This window comes from Leuciscus leuciscus (assembly GCF_965113295.1).
Source record: "Leuciscus leuciscus genome assembly, chromosome: 11".
Lineage (NCBI taxonomy): Eukaryota > Metazoa > Chordata > Actinopteri > Cypriniformes > Leuciscidae > Leuciscus > Leuciscus leuciscus.
Window position 1 is genome coordinate 32,082,783 of NC_138735.1, and position 23,500 is coordinate 32,106,282.

The following is a 23,500-nucleotide window of genomic DNA, read 5'->3' on the forward strand; positions in this document are numbered from 1 at the left end:
TGCAGACCAGAAGCAAACAAGCAGGAGAATGTCAGCGGCGAGAGAAAGAGCAAGCGCATGCCCTAGAGAAGAGTGTGCAAGCGCTGCGTTTCACAATCTGAATTCATTTAACGCTGACATTTTACATTTAAAGGAAGACTTCAGTCAAAAAATACTTTTTGTGTTGCACTTTTTCTGATTTTTTTGGGAGCTTGTCGCTTTAAATTTCAATAAACGAATTTTCATTTTTGCATAAACGATTATTTTATTATATTCACTGTAAAATAAAAATGTACAAAAAGTTGCCTTAAATTTATAAGTACAATGAACTTGGATGTTTAAGTCATTTCAACAAACTACATTAAAACTAATTATAAAAATGAGCTGAATCTTGTATAACTGCATATATATAACTTATTTTGATGAGTTAAAGCAATGTGAAAACATATGTTGTCATGACTTATTGATCATATAATTTAAAGTTTATGAATTTAAAGGGATAGTTCACCCCAAAATTAAATCATTTACACACCAGATCATGTTTTCCATTCTTATGTTACAATTTTTCCCCTGATTCTTGTAGTTTGTCATTTTAAATTGTGCAACATGATGTTATAATATTTTTCATTTTTGCATGAACTTACTTTTCATTACATTCGAGTTTAAGGCGGAAGTGTGTGCGATGTATTCGACTGAGCTTATGTTTGAGAACATTCATTCATTTAACGTTGATATTTTACATGGTTCACACTCAATAGTGCATTTAAAGGAATAGTTTATTATTACCTAAAAATGAAATCATCTACACATTTGCATTTTTTATCTGATTTCTAATCAAGGTTTGTTACGACACAGCAGAATTACATTTTTTGCATGAACTATTCGTTCATAACATTTGTATAATTTAAAGTTTATGAATTTAAAGGTCACGACGGAAGTGTGCGAGATGGATTCGACTGAGCTTATGTTAATTTAACATTGATATTTTACATGGTTCGAACTTTCTAACCTGGTGCAACATGGCAGAACTTAAACTTTTGCATGAACTATTCTTTAAAATGCTATTTGCGAGCGAACATTATAGTAATTATAAGATAACACACTATGACTTTTGGCCTGATCCGGTTGGTCACCGATGTGCCTGTTGTCCAGGCATGGCTATTTCCATTTCCATTTCCATAAACCATCTCTCAATAGATAACCGAAGACCGACTCCCATAAAAACAGATTGGACTGCAAGAATCTGCATATATATTACGAAATGTTCTGTGAGCATCTACTGAAATAATTAAGACACTGTATGTATGTATCTTCTGAATGTCACGGCTTCTGCTGGCGGCCCTGATTCATGCATACGGCGTATGAATCCTCTGGGTCACGCAGTGCTTTCTGCATCACTGATCTGATGGGAAGAGTCTGATGACAGACTTTATGATGTCGATCTGGGGTCAGTTGCACACAGCTAGCCATTAGTTAGGGCTAATTATTCTTACTTCTCAGATTCAAATAAGACCAGTCTGGGTCTTACATAACCAGAGAAACTGTGTTCTCCAGCAAAAACTGTATTTTAACTAAACGGCGACGTTTCCCCCCTTCATTTCCATCTCCTCTTTATATTATAATCGACTCTCACAACATCATCATCTGTCAACGAGGTTCCCTCGAGATTTCAACTGAGGACAGACTGATTAAACCCTCACAGCAAACAGAAACAAGGTCACTCGAAATCAACCAGGCCACCGTAAGTGACCAGACCTTTATTATCAACAATGCATGAATTATTAAATCCCAAAAGGATTCTGAAGTGGCTTCAATCTAGACGCCCGTTCCTCAGAGACTCGGACTCTTGTTGTTAATTAACACGGTAAGTGACCGCGGTGAGAAATGCCATCGGTGAACAGTCACGCTCATTGTTTCTCGTGTGATGGATCACGCTTGTTCACCGCTGAAGCCGATCGAGTCAGAGATTAGAATTAGACGAATGGATAAATGACCACGAGTTACTCAATCGCAGTTGAGACACAAGAGCGTTAGGGTTTAATTTAGGGGAACCACTTATGGACTGGGCGATAAAGCTAACGTAATTATATCTTAATATTTTGATGGTCCTCTGATGATGTTCAATACATTCTCCACTGTTTAAAGGTTTGGGGTCGGTAGGGATTTATTTGAATGTTTTATATTTAAAAAAAAACTTTTATGCTCACCAAGGCTGCATTTAATTGATAAAAAATACAGTAAAAATTGTGACATATTATTACAATTTAAAATATCAGTTTTATATGTGAATATTTAGTAAAGTGTAATTTATTCCTGTGATCAAAGCTGAATTTTCAGCATCATTACTCCAGTCTTCAGTGTCACATGATCCTTCACAAATCATTATCATATGAGGATTTGATGCTCAAGAAACATTTATGATTATTATCAGTTCATATTTTTGTGAAAACCGTGATACTTTTTGTTTTGCAAGATGAAACAAAGTTAAGAAACGGCATTTACTTGGATTTTAAATCTGTTATGAAATTTTACAAATCGAACGTTTGAATTTTAGTGTATCTCAATATTAATGTCTGAAAGTAACAATATTGAACAAAAATGTTCACCTACTTATATTTATATTTTAATACATGCAAAATGTCATGCAAATTAATTTCTGAGTTTGAATGAAAGAATCATTGAATCAGAGTTAAACTGATTCAGTTAAACGAACTGATTCATGAAAATTAAGTCGCATTTTTTAATACATTTGTTTTAGTCTAATGAAGTTTAATAGCCAAACACTCATTAAAATGTGCTTGCGTTATACGTCAGCAAAATTGCCGCAAATATATCATGACTATTCAAAATATAGTCCCCCATAGTAACTTCTTTACTGTATTTATTAACATAATGTTGTGTATTCAGTCCTATAATTCAGCATTCAACAAATGGGTTACCACTGTTCTTTTCAGAAATATTGTTGTTTTCATTAATCAAGTGTTTTTTTGCGCTGCTAATCAGATGAAATGTCCCATTATTCCGCTCTTCGCTCTTCGTGTGAAGCACACATTGTTAAACTGAGTTGATGCATGTGTTGTGTTTGATCCAGGCTCTTTAAATCTCTGGATGTGTGAGATGTGGATTGCGTGATCGCATGCTTTGCCCTGAATAACTCTCAGCAAGAAACCCTCTGTGATCAAGCTCTCACAGAACACTCCAGTGAGCAAATCAAGGTTAAATGAAAACTGATAGTTGTTTAGTGAGGAAACACTAAACCAGGTAATGTCTTTCTTCACGAGCATCAGGTTTCCTATCCTGTAGCCTAGCGGTGTTTAGCACACTTTACTTGTGTTGAGGAAATACTCAACAGGTTTAGATCTCATCAACTAAACCTGATATGCATCAATACATAAAGAGATGCACATGAGTTTTAAGAAGTCCATATAAAAATACCACAGTATTACTATGGTACTACCATTGTATTATTTCAGTACAATGTAAATTCCACAGTATATGAATATGGAATATTAAAAACATAATTTTACACATGTTTTTACGACTATGTTTTTAGTTGTACAATGGGATTTTTTTAATCACCATAAAAGTACTACAGTATTACCATCTGACTTGGTGACTTTAGTAGGAAAAAAAATATTTTTATTCTTTCTCTTATTTCTCTTTTGCAATGAAGTATTAATATAATGCATTTTTGGGCTTCCATGCCTGTATAGAAAAATATGATGTAATATAATTTTCTAATTACTGTATATTATGTATTAAGTGTGAGCGGACTTTAAAGAAAGTACATTGATATGTTGTTTTTTCTTTCAAAAAATACTTTTGCGTAGTATATACTGTAGTAGATTTGTGCATGTATTAATTTATCATTATGATTTAGATTTGTATTGTATAATTTTGATGGCTTTTAAATCAAGGGTGGTTATTATAACTTAAACTAAAAACAATGTTGTTACTTGAAATAAAATAAACATGAACTGAAATAAAATCATTTAAACTTAAATTGAGATTTTCATTTTGTTTAATGTATTAAAAAAAATTAAATATATAAAAATGACAAAAAATACTTTGAAATTAAAATGGAATATATAATCATGAAATCTAATTCAAAACAGCATCTGAACGATACAAAAACAAAAACTGCATTTGAATGTTTATTTATATATATATATATATATATATATATATATATATATATATTTTGTACATGTACTACTGTATATGATTGAACTTATTTTTTTTCAATTCACTTCAATATACATATAGTAGAGGAATAATGGCTGACATATTTTAGAAGATAAAATATGAACGATTTTTTTCTCGACGTGCAAAAAATTTAGAAACATTTTCACTGGGAAACTGCAAAATTTCACAGATAATTAGAAAGAAAATGCATGAAATGCATTAAGTAGAAAAATGTTATTTTCTTGTAAAAGCACTCCACTAATCTTTGTCTAACTTACGATCAATATTGTAATGTTGACATGTGTTTTTCTAAGGATACTGTGTGTTCAGTTCAACTGTTTAACTCTGAGATATCTGCAGAACAGTAATGATGATTTGTCGTAAAACCACATGCATCGTGTTTTTCGTTTCTACAGGTGGGAAAATGGATGCTTCCAATGACTTTTTTCCAGACGTAATTTCAGGACGTGATTAAGCATAAGGTTTCACCCCTCATCCTCGAGATTTTACAAACTCCTCCTAAGAGATCCCTGCTGGAGTGAAGGAGTCACTCGAGTCTGATTTCAGTGGGCGTATTGATTTCCGAGCGGCGTCATTAGCGTGTTGCTAGCATGCTAACTGCGAGTTCTCCCCCGTGATTACAGCGGCCCACTGAACCTGCTGTCAATCAACCCCTCCCGAACCCTCACCTTCCAGGGGAACCGCAGTCTGCGTGCGTGGGGAAGCAATTAGTGATTAATACACTGATTAGCATTGAAAGGCTGGCTGTTAGCGAGTGTGTGGGTGTAGCCTGTCATCATCTCCGACAGACGTTTCAGATCCTACTTGAGGAACGGATGAAATCTTCAGGGCTGAACCCGTGTCACTTTGAGCGACTGTGCTTGATTGCGGACTTATTCAGGAGCTTTTTGGGATAGAAACGAGTCCCTGTCATATTAGACACAATCAGTAATTCGAAAGAATGCTGTTGTGCATCATGATCAATTACCAAGTGCTTTATATGTGATTGCAAACTGCTTGAGTTTGACTTAGGGCTTCTTACAAACAAACTGTGACGCTGCGTTTGATGAACACCCAGCTGAAGGCCCTCATATACTTGAAGACGAACTGCTGTGACGTCATTTCCAACAAAATCAGGCCAAAACCAAGATCGTTTTGAGAGTTCGAAGGAGCTTGCCAACACTGGTAAACACCTTTGAACTCTCATTGGTCCGTGGTGATGATGTAATAGGTGGGTGTGGCTTTGAGGCTCCGCCTTTGACAAACGCGAGTAAAAACATGAACACACTATATCTATTGTATAAAGTGCTGTATAAAAAGAGCTGGTGCAAACATCTCCACATCTCTATGACCAGAAGCTTTCTGAACAGCTGTTTTCTCACCGCTGGCATTTTTGTTGTGCGTTTATTTTGAGAGGAAAGCGCACAGCACATATTTACAGATTCATCTAAACGTCGTTCTCAGCAGCGTGGACTACAGTATATCACCGGTCAATTATTTCTAAATTCTTTTTACCCCAAAAAGCCGTCCACTTGTGATCCGATCGACCAAAACGCATCTTAATACCAGGTGTATACAGGGCCTTAGTTAGCTAAACATATTGACTACAGGTGTAATAGTTCTGGAATAATCTCAACATTGGTAATTCTGATCTGAATGTATGAGAGATTATATATATATATTAGTGGTGGGCCGTTATCGGCGTTAACGTGCTGCGTTAACGCGAGACTCTTATCGCGCGATAAAAAAAATATCGCCGTTAATCTATTCTCCAAGTTGGGTTGGGAGATGGCTCTATCCTACACAAGCTATGATGACGCAATCTACCCGCGGCCGCGAGGTAAACCCGGCTGCAACGCATATTCGTCGTCATCTTAAGTAAACACGGCTGAACGTGAAAGCTGGTGAAAAAGATCGGTGCAACATCCATTATTTGGACTTGGTTCGGGTTTAAGCCGTCAGACGAGCAGCAGCAAACTATATACAGAGTGTGTGGGGTAACAGTTCGGTAAGTTAACACACGACTAATCCGTTCGACCACCTCAAATTCAAAACGAAACATGATATCACTGAATACCAGCGCGCGCGAATTATTCCCATTCCAATATATCTTAGTGGTGTAGCACATAATCTCGATTTTAAGAATCGTTGTTGTGTTTCTTTTTAACTGAAAAGACATCAGTTAGACAATATTCTCATTTTAAATTTGGGGTTTCATAAGCTCCAAGCCATAATAAACATTAGACCTACTTAAGTCTCTGCAGCTAGTGTACTTAAATTTTATTTATCTGCAAAATTATGTTGTATACTTACAGTTTTGCACAATATATGTTCTCAAAACTACATACACCCTTTAAAAAAAAATACATTTAGCAGTTGTTTAGCATGGGTCTGTGTAATCTGTTCTGAAATGGTTTTATTATAATATACTGTATATCGTTATCGCAAGAGGCTGCAATGTATATCACAATATAGATTTTAGGCCATATCGCCCATCCCTAATTGATAGCCTATAGTAGTTGATAATAACATAGGCCTACCTAATGTTGCCTATGGACGGTAACAGTACAGTAGTAACCTTTTACAGTCTATGAGTAGAACAGCTTTCTCAAGCAGTTTGTGATGCATTTTGGAAACAGGAGATGAGCCCCTGTGCTGCGTTCCAGTCCAAAATTGTCATGCCCTTCACTCGCTAACTTCCCTTCGTCTCGTTCACTCGGATGTACGTCATTGCGAGTGCCCACTACTGGCGGAAACTGCAATGGGCTGAACTGGAACGTCCTAAGCCCTTGATCACTTGGAATCAGCTGTGGAGTTGATTTATTATTTACATTTTTTTCCCTTTAATAATTTGTTTAATGCAGCATCCAAATGTTTATAGGTGTGTTTGGGTTGTTTTAAATTTAAAACATTATAATTAATATATCATAGAGTTGTCTGTGTGGTGGTGATTAGACGAGATATGTGGTGACGTCACAATCGTACTGCATTGTGGGACATATAGGTGCCTGAAGTGTACATTTGAAGCAGACTCGCTCCCTCGGTCAAAATCGAGGGAACGAGGGTCTGTCCATATAAACTTCCCTCGTCCACTTCACGAAGTGGAACGCACTTCAAAATGGCGGCAGGGATTCCCCCAAGGGGAAGTGCTTAGGGAAGTTCGCAAGTGCGTGTCTAAAAGTGGACTGGAACGCAGCCCTGGTCTAATGCGCCACCTGGCTTGAGAAACCCGTTCTCAAAGACTTATTTTATAGTCATTATTTGGGTAGCACACATATTCTGAATGCCTTCGGCAGAATTCAAATGAGCCATTTTAATCTAGATTAATCTAGATTAATTTCTAAATTAATCTAGATTAATCTAGATTAAAAAAATTAATCTATGCCCACCTCTAATATATATATATATATATATATATATATATATATATATATATATGAACAAAAGGAACAGATTCAATTCAAGATTCACTCTCAAATAAGAAACTCAACAGAATTTGCTCTAACTATATGCCATAAATCACAACAGAATAAACAGAATAAACTGAATAAACTTGTGTTCTTATTAAGTGCAAAAAATCCTCATCCTGAGTCTCTATTAAACTTTATATTAAACATAACCTCACCAACAGCAGTTACATGAACAAAGCTAGACAAAAGAACAATGAAACATGAGGGCTGTTTATACACAGACTAATGACTAACAAGAAACTCCTGTGAACAATCAAACAATGAACCAATGAGAAAGCAGGACACATAACCAGAACAACCAATCAGAACCTGACACACCTGACAATATCGGTATCGGCCGATTATATGTTCATTTTTAATGTTATCGTTATCGGCCCGATAAGAAATATATATTACCCGATATATTAAAGCCAGTAAATAATGGGTTATTTCCTTCAGCTGAGACACTGTTCAACATGATGGTTTTGAACTAGTGTTGCACCGTGTACCGATACTTCAAAAGTATCGCGATACTCGGAAATTAAAAACGTCACGATACCTAAATTTAATATAAAAAAATGTATTTAAAAAACCGCCTCCCTATGGACTTCTGTGTTTTTTTCCTGACGCACGCAGCAAAGAACCTGCCGCTGTCAGTGTCATGTGCAGGCTTGGGAGGGTTACTTTAAAAATGTATTCCGTTACAGTTACAAATTACTTCATAAAACAAGTATTCAGTAACGTAATCCAAGTACTATAATATGAAAGTAATGTAACTGATTACTTTGGGATTACTTCAAGGTCACATATATAAATAAAGTCAAGCAAGAAGAAATATATAATTTTTTTTTTTTTAAAGAATTTGGTCCAGTGTACAATATTTGCAAAATATACACACATGCCTGAAATGTATTTATGTAAAGGGCTATACAGACATCTAGTGGCTAATGTATGGTATTACAGATTATATTGTTTTATTTTTAACTAATTTTTAACTAAAAAATAAAAACTCAACATTTACATTTTTTACACAATCTACATATTAGTTTATTTTAAAATAGGCCTACATGTTGACTAAAGCCGTGATCTTTCTTAATTTGCCTGACTGGACGTGGGGCGTTGGCAGTGGGAGTTCCCCTACGTTACCTAGACAGCGAACATCCCGTTACGGGAGAAAAGATTTGAAAGGACATTTTGGGTACTAAAAAAACTACCCTCCTAATTTCTACAAAATAGCAGCGGAATTTCCATGAATTAAAAGCGATTTTACCCGCAGGCAGCATCGTTTCTACCAGCAGCAGTGATTCAATCTGCGTCTGAGGAGATTGTAGACAGCTGTTATTTGCACACGCACCAGCGGGTGGCACACGTGAGTCATTACTGGCAACAGAACCAGGAACTACTGTACAATCAAGCAGCGCTTAATATAGTGTTATTATGCCAAAATACTTATTTAGTTTTAAATGAAACCATTGTAATCCTGAAAGTATTCCCCCTTTTTTCAAAATGTAACTATAATCTGATTACTATGTTTTTTGACGTAACTGTAACGGATTACAGTTACTGGATTTTTGTATTCTGATTACATAACGCCGTTACATGTATTCCGTTACTCCCCAACCCTGGTCATGTGACAAAACACTACAGCGAGATGGCTGCATGTGCGAGCACAAGTGGTCCACGACTCGTAGAAAAAGATGACGCAAGGAGTGACATGTGGAAGTACGTTGCCTACCTTGCTCTGTTGCACGGTGCACCGATACTTCAAAAGTAAATCGGAAATGAAAAACGTCACGATTCCTTAATTTATTAGTATCGATACTTCTAAGAATGACCGCGTTCCAGATTTGTGACCCCTCATTTACACTGCACACGTGTGCGGTGCATTACGTCTGCGACAAGGTTTTATTCCGTCCTCCACACGGTGCCAACTCACACCAGGAGCATTTCAGAAGCGGAGCGACTGGATGCGCGAGACCACGTGATTTGCCTGTCCGACGTGGTTTTTCTTGATTTTTGGGTTTCTACCATACAGTCTATGGTTTCTACCAAGGATATTGGTGTGTAATACGTTTGGGAGTTTGCACAGGGTGTTTATTTTGAATTTGACAATGTTTTTTTTACTTTTATTTTGTATTCCCGGTGCGACTTGGACACGCGTCCGTCAAAAATAGACCTGGCGCCTATATTTAGCGAAGCGGCACGGAGAGCCGCTTCTGGGAAGCTTCTGAAACGCGCCGCGTCGCGGCCGGTGTAAACACAAGCATTGACTAGAATGGGCGCGATCAGCTCCGGTAGCCGTGTCGCAGCCGTAATGCGCCGCAGACGTGTGCAGTGTAAATGAGGGGTTTTATGGGACAGAAATGTCTGTCATATAGGCTGCATAAAATTAATTGAGTGTTTGGGAAACAACTTTTAATGGTGAGACTTTTGTTTTTGGAATCAGGCTCTCAAAAATTATATAAAAATTCGGATTTAGATTTATCGGCCAATATATCGGTTATCGGCTTTCAAGTATACAGAATTATCGGTTATCGGTATCTGGCAAATTTCTCATATCGGTGCATCCTTGCATGATATAACCAGGAAACATGACTAAGAAAACTACAAAATAAAAAACATGAAAAGATAAACGTGAACAATAACCCAAAACCAAACATGACAATTATTCAGCTCAAGTTTTGTTCTCAGTTTAGTTTCAGTGCAGGTAAATCTGTGATTTTACTAAATATTAATTGCTTTTGATGTCACCAACATGAAAACTCAAGTGATGAGTGTTTCCAGGTGGACTGATGATAAACTTGATTGAAGCTTTTGATTTGTATCTCTTCAAAATGACATACTATTGTGGTTCCAACCATCAATGCAAAGTTTTCCAAACAGACCCACGGTTTTGCTCTGCTACTATGCCAGTAGTATCTCCACATGACTGGCGTTCTTTCTGCCCACCGTCAGCTTTCCATGGGTCAGCTGTCACTCTCAAAGTAGGACAACGCTTGTCCTCACTCATCCTGAGCTTACAGTCACACCTCGACCTACGGGGAACGGGAGACGCATTCCCAGACCACTACAGTTGACGACACTAACTCAGTATTAGACAGCAGACGAACACAGAAACACACTGTGACAGCTAAAAACCAATGTTTTTTAACAGTTGCTAAGGAAGGAAGGACACTCGCTGTGGTGTCAGCTGTCATTCTGACTCCAGGGCTTCACTCAGGTCCTCCTGGGAAGCTCCTGATTGTAAACTCGAATGTGTTTGGTTGGAAAAAAATCGACATGTTGTGCAATTTTCTTTCTTTCTCTTAAGGACAGGGTGCTTTTTTGCACTGGTGCAATGAAATATGAGGTATTTAATACAGTTAATACAAGGTATTTTATTTACATTTATGCATTTGGCAGATGCTTTTATCCAGAGCGATTAGCATTTAACAGACACTTAGAAATGCAAAATTCTTTTATCAATGGAGGCACAAACCTGCATATATTAAAAATAAATAAATATATATAGATAAGTAAATAAATGTAATAATAGGAAAAGAAATAGCGAAAGAAATTACTTGATAAAAACCAATATAATTTATTTTAATTAAATTTAATTCTGAATAAAAAAAGTATTTTTTTTCCTTTGTTTATTTTTCTGTATTTATTTTTATATTTATTTTATTATTTTTAACTTTAATTTATTTATTTTCACATTTATTTTATATTTATTTATTACCACATATAAAATAAATATTATAAATAAAAGTAAAAAAGAATAAAAAATTAATACAGCAAATAATAAATAAAGGGAAAAAGTAATACAAAAATTAATTCAGGATTAAATTGAGTTAAAAAAGGAATTCAAAATGTTTTATCAAGTCATTTCTTCATTGTCCTATTATTACATTTATTTTTTTATTTATCTGTTTGTTTGTTTGTTTGTTTGTTTATTTATTTATGCATGTTTGGGCCTCCATATTTATCCAAAGCGACGAGGAACAAAAGCAATTCGTCAATATTCATTATATTCAAGGCCAGTTTTATTAGACAACTAGATTAGGAAGCAAGTTAGAGAAGAGGAGCAATGCAGATTTAATCACTATTTTTGTGTTTACATGCCTGTACATGAAAGAAAGAAAAAAAAGATCAAGAGTGCAATAGTGACATTTGATTAATCCAAATGCAAGTATCTGAGTCTCATCCGCTGCTGTCTTCACGCTGTTCTCCTTTAAGATCCGCTCACTCGTTCTGATTCTCATTAAGTGTCTCATTGCACTGCCACACATTTCAATTTCACTCCAAAGAGGTCACAGCACTTTCAGCTCTTCTGTTTGTCTCTCTCTAAGGCCCGTGTGTGGCACATGTTTCTACGGTTTTACTGTATGTCTACCTCTCCTTTACCACCCTCACACACCGCTGTCTGTCCTTTATATTAAACTAGTGTTCATTTAACTTCTGTAAGTCACTCTAATCTGAGACATACATCCTTGAGAATTAAAATTGGTTCAGTTATAAAAATTCTGAAAGTCTCTTTTGCTCTTTTATTTGATAAAAAATACAGTAAAAATGTGAAATATTATTACCGTTTAAAATATCTGTTTTCCATGTGAATATACAGTAAAGTGTAATTTATTCCTGTGATCAAAGCTGAATGTTCAGCATCATTACTCCAGTCTTCAGTGTCACATGATCCTTCAGAACTCATTCTAATATGAGGATTTGATGCTCAAGAAACATTTATGATTATTATCAACGTTGAAAACAGTTCTGTTATGAACCATACATTAATAGTTCTCTCATAAATGAAAATGCTGTGATCATAAAAGTAGTTTAATGTTGTTTAAGAAACATCCCCAAATAATAAGTGTATGCACTTTTATAAATTGTGGTTATTCTGCTATATTCTGCTTTTGCTTCACAGAAGGAAGGAACAACAAACGATGATAGAAGTTTCATTTGTGGATGAACAACGCCTTTACCTTTGGCATCCACACGTGTGTTTGACTGCATCTACTCTATTCTCCTCTTCCTGAGGGCATTATCTCCCTGTAATGTGATAAAGAAAAATACAACTCACTTGTAAAGCTATTTGTTATTGTCTTCATTAAATGATGGCCTGTGAATCACCGTAATGGCCTGTGCGATTCCCTCTGGCTCTGGAGGCTGAAGAAAAATGTGGCTCGTCGCGTGAGACAATTTACCAAGTTTATTTGTCATTTACTGACTAAAAAAAAATCACATTATCAGTCAAACGGAATTATATTAACACGAGGATATTCTTACCGGTCCAGCAAAGCAAAGGAGGCCAGAGCTCGTACACATGTAATAAACACCGTCCTGACCATCAATCCCACTTTTCCGTAGCTTCATCCTGAAATGGCACAATCTTGATCAGTTTAATCATTTTTGCATTGATTTTCTGGTTTCCCGAGTCCGGTTTCTGCACAGGGAGAGCGTCGGACTGCCGTGACCCACTTAGATTAATCTTATTTGAGCTTTGTCTTCAACACCATGTCACTTTCTGCCTCCCGTGAACAAGAAACCGAACAGCACTGCAAATATTCTCACTGGTTGAGTAACGAAATAACCTGGACCGGCGTCCTCCGTCCCTTCACCTGTCAGACTCGCACGGGTTTCGAAGAACAATTGCTAAACAAAGAGAGCTTTGAAAACACACTACATGAATGCTCCTGCTTTTAATGACTCGGTATGAATGAACACTGTGCAAACAGACTCATCCTAATTGCTTGTTCCTCTTGCCCACAGACCGTCCGTCCGCCACACGCAAACCAATGCAAACACGCGTACATACATCACTGCACTATTTTTGTCAAAGTTTAGGACTGTGGTATCAGTGTCTGCCAGGCTAAAGCCCTCAAGCTTCGTTTAAAATAGGAAAGCAGTAACATGCTATCGGATTGTAACAGAAGTAAAAGTATGATGGTTGTGTTTTCCTTTGAGCATCGGCCAACAAAGCGCCCGACGCTTGCCAGAATCGATGTGTGTGTGATTCTGAATGCATCTGAACTGTTTGCCAATAATAGCTCAACACAAAAGAGCATCCGAAACCAGTTCAGTGCATAAAGGGTTCTTCCAAATCGCCAGAAAATCTCCATTCTGTAAACTTTGTGTCTCTGATTATGATGATGATGATGATGATACAGTCATTTATAAATGTTTTCTGGGTATTTTAAATGACACAGGTATGACAATCAGACGCTTCCAAGAACAAGGACTGCCAGCACGTACAAGCTTTGAAAGTAAGTCCTATACATTCATGTACACAGTGAAGACATGTCCAGTTCACCTTTCAACACAAAGATATTATATTTTGCATTAAAGAGTCCATATTTGTGCTCAACTAGAGCAAGTTTTCCTGCTTGAATGTTGATTATTCTCCTCATATTCTCCATTGTTGCGGCTCCTCTCTTCCCAGTCTGACAGTAACGCTCTGTCTACTTCCTGTCTCTATGAAGCCCCTCCTTCTGAAAAGTACACTGTGCTCTGATTGGTCGGCTGGAGCGGTGTGTCGTGATTGGTCGAGCGCTTCGAGTGTGTTTGGGGAATGTCCCGCCCCTTACCATAACCGCCAGTTTAACACACTACTAACTAACTCAACCAGGCCCCGCCCCTTTATTCTGCGTATTAATTATTATAATGAGGAATGTTTCTTTTTTATGCGATTTGTTGACATTATTTTCATCGCAATTAAGCACATTTCTGCATCTAAACACTGTATTTTTCTGTAATGCTCATTCTTAAAGTCGCTTCTCAAAGATTCTTTGATATATTTTTTTGGTTAAAACTGTATACAGTCAATACCAAAATAAACAAAGAAATTATTACTTCTTCAATTTAAAGTCCCCCTGTAGTCAATCATTGTATCCCTTAAAACTTTAATCACCAAAATGACATATTTAAACATTTTTTCCTTAAAATGCCTTAAAATATCTTGAATGTAACTCGACACCCTTGCCTCATTTAGTATGCGTGGTTCTATGGATATGCAAATGAGCCCCGCCTCCACTCACTCACTCAGCTCAGAGATCCACTGGTTGACGATCACACGTTGATCTGATTGGTTACAAGGTAGTTTGTGACGTCAGAAACACCAGCGATTTCAAAGCGTGTGTTTGAGACTGTCTTTGGTTCACTGCAGTTTTAAGGAGGAAATACTCAGCAATGCTGTCGACTTGTGAACTTACACATGGTTTGTCTTAAAGCATATTAAAAACTCCACATAGACACGTAAACAACATTAAAAGCTGGATTTTCAGCACAGGGGGACTATAAATTATTCTGTAAAACAATAATTATCTTTGGTTAAACCAGTATTGAATCAAGGCGGTTATTGATTATTAATTTAAATTATTACTCCCACAATTTAAGTGGGACCATTAAGTACCATTATTTTTCTGCATCACAGTAAAGATAATTAGATTTTTAAAATGATATTCTTGCATTACAGCAATGAGAACTGTCCTGAAAATAATGTCACAAGAAAAATCTGAAACACTTTATTTTAGGGTTCAATTCTCATATCTTATGAGCATTCATATTACTAGGATATTGACTGTTTATTAGTATGTATTAATGAATGACTGTATCCATTAATCTTCATTATTAGACTGTATTCACTGTATGCATCCCTTAATCCTACCCAATAACTAAACGTCACACCTTATAAACTATTAATAAGCAGTAATTAGGAGTTTATTGAGGTAAAAGTTGAAGTTAATAGTAAATATGTGTTCCCCATACTGAAGTGTTACCAAAAATTTCTTAATGGTTTTGCATCGTCACGACAGATTCAGTGAAACTGACCCACAAATAGTCAAATTTTCATTATGAAATCAGTCGTGTCGCCCACTGCATGCCTATACACATTAAACCACAGCCGAGCTCTGGCAATATGAAACATGAATCACACATCATTTAAGTTCCAATAGCACAGATGTTCGCATTAAGCAGTCTGTGCATTACGTTAATGGCCGCTGCATGTTCTCCACAGACAGCAGAGGAAGAGCCCATTAAACACACACAGTAAGACATCACACCGAAGACACCGGGCGGACAGAAACACCCCAAATTACAACATAACCTTTGCAACCTTGTAACGGTGATTTATCTGGAGCAAAGCTACAAATCATGTATGGCGAAGAGCAGCGTGAACCTTTTTCCTCGAGTTCACCGCGAAGAAACGCTGGGTTCAAGGACGGTTTAAACCAGTGGCTCAAGGGTCGTTTCGATGGACGTGTTTGAGATCCGTCTATGAAGATGTCTGGGTCTTATTTCACCCCAAAAACAGGAAATAAGAAATTAGATTTTGCATTAAGAAATGAAGGTTGACAATTAAGCACGTTTAATCCACATTTCCATTACTGTAATACTCATTATCCTAAAATTCTGAATAAATTAAAATAAACTCAGCGAATACTACCATTATATATCTTTGCAATAAGGTTACATTAGTTTACTATATTAGTTATCATGAACTAACAATGAAAAATACTTGTTAATCTTATATGTTAATTTCAACATTCACTACTTCATTAAAAAATTCAAACTATTGTTAGCAAAGATAAATACTATAACAAATGTATTGCTCATTGTTAATCAGTTAATACATTAACTAATGTTAACTAATGTAAACTGTTACTGTGTATCCTTACAATTTAAGTATTTATTTTATTTGCAGTAGTGAATTTCACTGTTTGTTAAGGCTCAGTTTAGAGATCTGAACTATTTGACTGACTAAACAGGTCAAGTGACTAGATTTTATTGAAACTAGGTTTAGTTTTAACAAGATTTTAGAACATTTTAAAGTGGGAGCAATCATCAGAATATTTATTTTTAGAGTGAAAATAATGGAAATGTGATGTGTGTGTGTGTGTGTGTGTGTGTGTGTGTGTGTGTGTGTGTGTGTGTGTGTGTGTGTGTGTGTGGGTGGGTGTATTGTCACTGTCGGGCAGAAACCATTGGTCACCCTTTTTTACATATGTCTGTGGGTTTTGCAAATTTTTAACCAATGAAAAGTATTAAAAAGAGCTTGTGACTAAACTTTGTAACTCCATTGGCTCCTCAAACTGTCAGTCAAACCTCATAACTCCGCCCACCTCTATTGAGAATGAAGTGCCAAACCGTCTCTGCTTGTTTGCAATGCAACGGGAACAGTCTGAACAGTCTTAAAGGAAAAACAATTACTAACTTGTAAGATTAGTCTTAGCAGTTTATGCAACCGGCCCCAGAGGTTTTATCATCTATATATCCTGACATATATCGTATAAATATCTCAACTACTGATTTAAAGGCATTTTGAGGTCAAATATGACAGTTTTCCTGAGATTGGCTCAGTTTCTGCAGAACTCGGTGGTTTGGATCCAGATCTCTGAGTTCAGGAAAGCACTGGAACGAACTAATCAATGAACAGGGGCTTTACAGCCGGTCCTCGGTCCCTCAAGGCTTCATTCAAAGCCCAGATTAGTGGGCGGCCATTCGCTAATGTGGGTTTTTTCCCTCTGTGCGCATGATAAAAACACTCCAGCTACTAAACTTAAACCAGGTGACAAATCCCTGGACACCGCAGGTCATTATCAGAGAAGGTGGACAAGAAGGTTATTCATCAAGTGTCTCAAATAAATGACACAACAATTACACTGTCCTTGAAGCTTCAATATGGGTCACTTTAATGGGTCATTTTTTAGCCGAACAAAGGGCAAAGGTCACGATGGCCTAAACGGCACCAACAAGTGTTTTCACCGCTAGTAAAAAGGGTCAGTTTACAGTCCTGAGCTATTTACTGACTAAACAGGTCAAATGACTAGATTTTATTGTAACTAAATTCAATTTTAACAAAAAAAAAAAAAGTAACATGTTGAACTGGAACTAATATTAACAAATTCAACTTTTGATTTTGAAAATGTATTAGTAAATTTTGAAATTAACATGAACTAATATTACTAAATTCTGTATAAGTTTTGTTCATTCATATTGAATTTTGGCTGATGTTGTTAACAAATTAAACCTTATTGTAAAGTACCATGTTAACATATAAAACTGCTTAAACAATTTTTATAGACAACTATTTTCTCAAATATGTATTGTCAAAAGACATTTTTTTTCTTCTATATGCACATATATCATTTTCACACACGCACAAATATAGTGTGTGTGTGTGTGTGTGTGTGTGTGTGTGTGTGTGTGTGTGTGTGTGTGTGTGTGTGTGTGTGTGTGTGTGTGTGTGTGTGTGTGTGTGTGTGTGAAAAATTATATATATGCATATAAAAAAATACAAAATTATATATATGCACATACCGGTATATACACAATATAATTTTTCATATTTGTTATATAAACCCTGATATGATTGTAAAGCGCTTTGGGTGTACAGTAGTACATAGTATATATATATATATTTTATTGAAGCTTGTTTCCGTCACAGAATAAAACATTTTAAAAGATAATTTTTACAATTGTGAGTTTATACCTTGCAATTCTGTCTTTATAAAACACAATTGTGAGTTTATAACACGCAATTCTGACTTTATAACACGCAATTGTGAGTTTATAACACGCAATTCTGACTTTATAACACGCAATTCTGACTTTATAACACGCAATTGTGAGTTTTAACCTCGCAATTCTGACTTTATAACACGCAATTGTGAGTTTATACCTCGCAATTCTGACTTTATAACACGCAATTGTGAGTTTATACCTCGCAATTCTGACTTTATAACACGCAATTGTGAGCTTATAACACGCAATTCTGACTTTATAACACGCAATTCTGACTTTATAACACGCAATTGTGAGTTTATACCTCGCAATTCTGACTTTATAACACGCAATTGTGAGTTTATAACACGCAATTCTGACTTTATAACACGCAATTCTGACTTTATAACACGCAATTGTGAGTTTATACCTCGCAATTCTGACTTTATAAAACACAATTGCGACATTATATCACGCAATTCTGAGATAAAAAGTCACAATTAACTTTTTTTAAATTCTGTGGCGGAAACAAGCTTCCATAATATGCATATATATATATGTATATATTTTAAAAAATGTTTTTTTTGGCTGAAAATGTTGAAATAAATATAACTTTTAGCCATGTTGCTATACTAATAACTATACTATCGAGTCCTATCCTGGAAGTAAAGTGCATCAGTTTATCCCTTATTCATGAATTGCACCCGTTCTGTATTTTCCGCTGTACAGGAGCTTCTATTGCTGAATCCATCCTCAGCTCCGAGGAGAAGAAGAAAGAAGAAGAAAGAAGAAGAAGAAGTGCTGACAGCTTTATAAAAGCTCCCCGACCCCCAGCAGCTGATCACTGTTTCTCAGGAGCTCAAACTGGACCAGCGCAGACCAACAGCAGCGCTAATGTAGAGTTTCAAGCACGCGTCCCACTAATGGCTTCACTCTGTGCTGATCTAATGACAGACATGTTAGATCGGGCTAAATGACAGACACACACTCTCCCTCGCTGAGCTGGAGCTCTCAGAGATACAGGTGCTGTATAACACCACCAAATTATGTCAAAATGAAACATTGCTTGTCATTGTTTTCACAATAGTGATATAAATTGGACGTACTGAAGTCAAGCTGGGTTATAAAAGAAACAAAATATGAAAGAAACCACAGTGTGTCTCTGCTACACGGGGGACAGAAACTGTCTCAGATTGCTTAGATGAGAATAGATGAGGCCATAGAGCACTTGTCACAAATAAATTATGACTGGCAAAACAAATAATGATTCAAGGTCAGCGCTGCTGCTACAGTCACACACACACACACACTGCGATCGCTGCTTCTCAACACACATTACACAGGCTTTCTCCGCTTTATTAAGAGTTCTTCATCAATTCTAACAGCAATAGTCTTTTTAATCCCAGTCAGTCTCAGCCAATCAGAACAGACTGAAGCAAGAGATCATAGATCATTAATCGACAATATGACAGACGACACTCTGTTCATCATAATTAGAGTGATGATGTGGCATGAGTGATGATCCTTAACACGGGCCTTCTGGGTAACATAAATAACTAAATCACTGAGGATTATTATATTGTGCATTACTGTCTGTGTTACGATCACTTCCTGTTTATTTATCCTGGCTCAAGTCGCACACACACTCACTCACTCACACACACACATACACTCACACTCACTCACTCACACACACACTCACACACAGACACTGACTCACAAACACATTCACAAACACTCACTCACACACACACACACACATACACTCAACACTCACTCACTCACACACACACTCACGCACACAGACACTGACTCACAAACACATTCACAAACACACACACACACACACACACACACACATACACTCACACTCACTCACTCACTCACTCACACACACACACACACACACACATTCACATTCACACACATACACACACACACACACACACACACACACACAGATACTGACTCACAAACACATTCACAAACACACACTCACTCACTCACTCACACACACACACACACTCACACTCACTCACACACACAAACACACACACACACACACACACACACACATTCACTCTCACACACACACACTCACACACTCTCTCTCTCTCACACACACACACACACACATACAAGTGGTCTAGCACATACAAAATAAAAATTTAAATACTTCAACATTAATTAATTCTTACAAGATCTTATTTCCGCAAAAATATCTGTTATCTGTATATCAACATAATCATCAATATCATTAGTTTTTATTATTTACTTTTGATGTTATTCAAATGGCAGAACACAACACTGAGAGGAAAAACGAAACTTACTAGCCTACATTTACATTTTAAGACTTACAGATCCTTACAGTAACAAATATACCTATTTATAATAATAATAATAATAATACATTTTACCTGAATTGTATTACAGTAAACAATTTAGGCCTATGTTATGGTAATAATTAGCTTTGTAGATTAACAATATTTCGTGGGTCAGTGCTGTTGTTTTTTAGCGTTATACTTCACAATTTCTTCGTTTTTATGAACACGAATTCACGTTTAGTCTCTGACTCTTATTGTAGTCGAAGTAAACATGTTATTGGATGTCGTGAGCGATTTTTTACCTCATGTTTTGATCTCAGAGTGTTTTCAGCACCTTGGACAAGAGCGCGAGCCGCGAGGATTTCGCGCGCTGGGGGAAAAAGGCGCGTTTTTGCGCGCGCGCGTCTTCTTCTTCTTACGTTAAAAACAACACATAGGAATGGAACTGAAGTCAGGGGCTTTTTAAAAGTTTGACTACTTTTAACACGACTGAGGCGTACTCTTGAAAACAGAGCGCACAGGCGCTGAAGAAGAAAAAGAAAGAAGGGGAAAAAACAGCGACATTCACACACCTGTTCATGTTCCTGTAAACCACACACACACATGCACACACAAACACACACACGTGCACACGCACACATGAGCTGACAGCGTTCAGAATAACATAAATCTGATCTGATGTGATTAAAGACACACGCGCTCTGTTTAATGTGTAAAGTATAAGGTTCTTACAGTAAATACAGACAACGAGAAAGATGTTTAAATTAGTTAATTGCGTCATCAGGGTCACAAACATCCTTATATAGAAATAGCCATCCTTTTATACTTTTGCATGTAATGCACTCGTGAAAATATTACAAAATGTTCCCATTGAACAAAACCAGACGCTTCAAGCGGAGGAACAAGATTAATTACCCTGTTTCCTTTCAAATCTGATTTGTTGCGTCGTGTTGACTTTGATAATTCAGTTACATGAACAAAGAGGAAATGTTTATCAATTAATCGCGATCAATAAAACTTTTTGCATTCATTACAGTTTTTGCCCGTTGCTTGAACACTATAGACACATGCTTAAACCAAAGTAACATAACTTGAAGTTGTTGTGACTATACCTTAAACAAAGTGTAACCATACCTTAAACAAAAGCGCTGCTTTGCACTTTAGTTGCAATTCTGTAACACACTTGCTCCTTTCTGCAACACACTTGCTCCTAGACACTACACACTATTTCATACATAAGACACTTAGTTCAAAAATGAAATCTCAGGGTGCCATTTGGAAAACACATGTATCCAAAATACAAAACACATCGGGTAATTGCAACCACTCAAATACACACCTGAAGGCACATACTTGCAAAACTGAACACCAATCAGCCAGCTACAAAAAGTTAGTTTTTTTGTTACAGAGAATCTTGGCCATGGATGGAGCTGTACAGCCTCATGAATTCATTTTCATTGATGAAGCTGGATTCGACCTGAGCAAAACAAGACCACGGGGTCATAATGTAACTGGCCAAAGGGCAATTGTGCACGTCCCGGGGCAGCGCAGGGGAAATATCACATTGTGTGCCGCCGTAAGCCTTCGATGGCTTCTGCATCATCATGCAAAACTAGGTCCATACAATAGCCAACATATACTAACATTTCTAGATGCTCTCCATAATATAGTTGTACAGACCAGATCAGCCCAGGTTTGTAGTGGTATGGGATAATGTCAGTTTCCATCGGGCTGCTCTGTTCCAGGCCTGGTTCAACCAACCACAATCAATTTGAAGTGGTATACTTGCCCCCTTACTCACCATTTTTAAACCCTATATAGGAATTATTTTCGGCTTGGAGATGGCGCGTATATGACCGCCAACCACATGCCCACATGCCTCTTCTGCAGGCAATGGAACAGCCTGCGGCGACATTCAGGTGACAGCAATCCATGGATGTTTCGACATGCAAGGGGATATTTTCCCCGGTGCCTAGCGGGAGAAGACATTGCTTGCGATGTCGATGAGGTCCTGTGGCCAGACCCCAGCAGACGGCGGGATCCATGAGCCCACGTATGCACAATTTGCCATGATTTTCTGTGTTTACAGTATTGTGTTTTTTTCAAAAAAAAATTTTGTATTATTTTTATTTTTTTTGCTTTATCTGAATTCATGTTACTGCAATGTACAATATTGAGTAGGCCTATTTGCTTTTTTGGTTGTTTGAAAAGTGCCTCCTGAAAATATGCCTTCTGAATAAACAGTGAAAATCAAAGACTGCAGTGTTTTATATAAAGTAGACTAGTGTGTTCCCCCTGATCTGAAAGTGTATGCATATGATGCAAGTATGTGTCATTTTGTCATCAGAGTTACAGTTTGACAAAGAAATGTTAGGTTTTGATAGCAGAGTTTAGGTTTTGATAGTAGAGTTTCAATTTGACACAGATGTGAATGGTATATTTCCAGTGTTGTGTCATGTTTACTTGTGTGTAGAGTTTTGGCATAATGAGCGAAGTTTTGCAAAATGTGTTCAAGCAACGGGCAAAAACTGTAATTAAAAATGTCTGTGAAATGAAAACCAGCCGCAAGATTGCCTGTGGTAATTACAGTCGAGTACTTACATGTGAAACTCCGCTTGTGAAAGTGTTCACACATTTCCTCTGGATCAACAGAAAGAGCCACAGAAAGCCATGACGAAAATCCCCAGCAAGCAAAATCAAGTTGCGTATTAATGTTCCAAGTTCAGTCTGAAGTGAATCCACTCGATCAAACACCGTTAAATTCCCTGTTCACTGCATCCTGAATGTGTGTGCCATGGATCCTCGGTTCCCAGTGCTGAACACACACACACAGACTCCGGTGCTCGTGAGTTGTGGCTCTGTTGGGAAAGCAGAGCAGTTTCTCCTGTGCATCTCAGTCTGAACTGATCTGAGATCAGCAGAGGTTGTTCAGATGTTCCGCCTCCTCCACGAACACCATCTGCTCTGACCGCTTTAATACAGAGTTTGTTTGGCCAAAAGTGAATAAAGTGTATCATGTTTTGGCAAATGGGTTGTTTTAGGTTTTGTAATGTAGGCTGGAGGAAGGACAGATGTTTTTTG

General features: G+C 37.0%; 1 protein-coding gene across 2 annotated transcripts in view; it reads right to left on the reverse strand.

The window, feature by feature from the left end:
- Positions 1-23,290, reverse strand: part of scn5lab (sodium channel, voltage gated, type V-like, alpha b) — a 167,616-nt gene extending 144,326 nt beyond the window's left edge. For both annotated transcript variants that reach the window (XM_082183416.1, XM_082183415.1), the window contains exon 1: positions 23,021-23,290. The gene's annotated coding sequence lies outside the window, so the exon portion shown is untranslated. The remainder of the gene's footprint in view (positions 1-23,020) is intronic.
- Between the last annotated feature and the right edge of the window lie 210 nt (positions 23,291-23,500).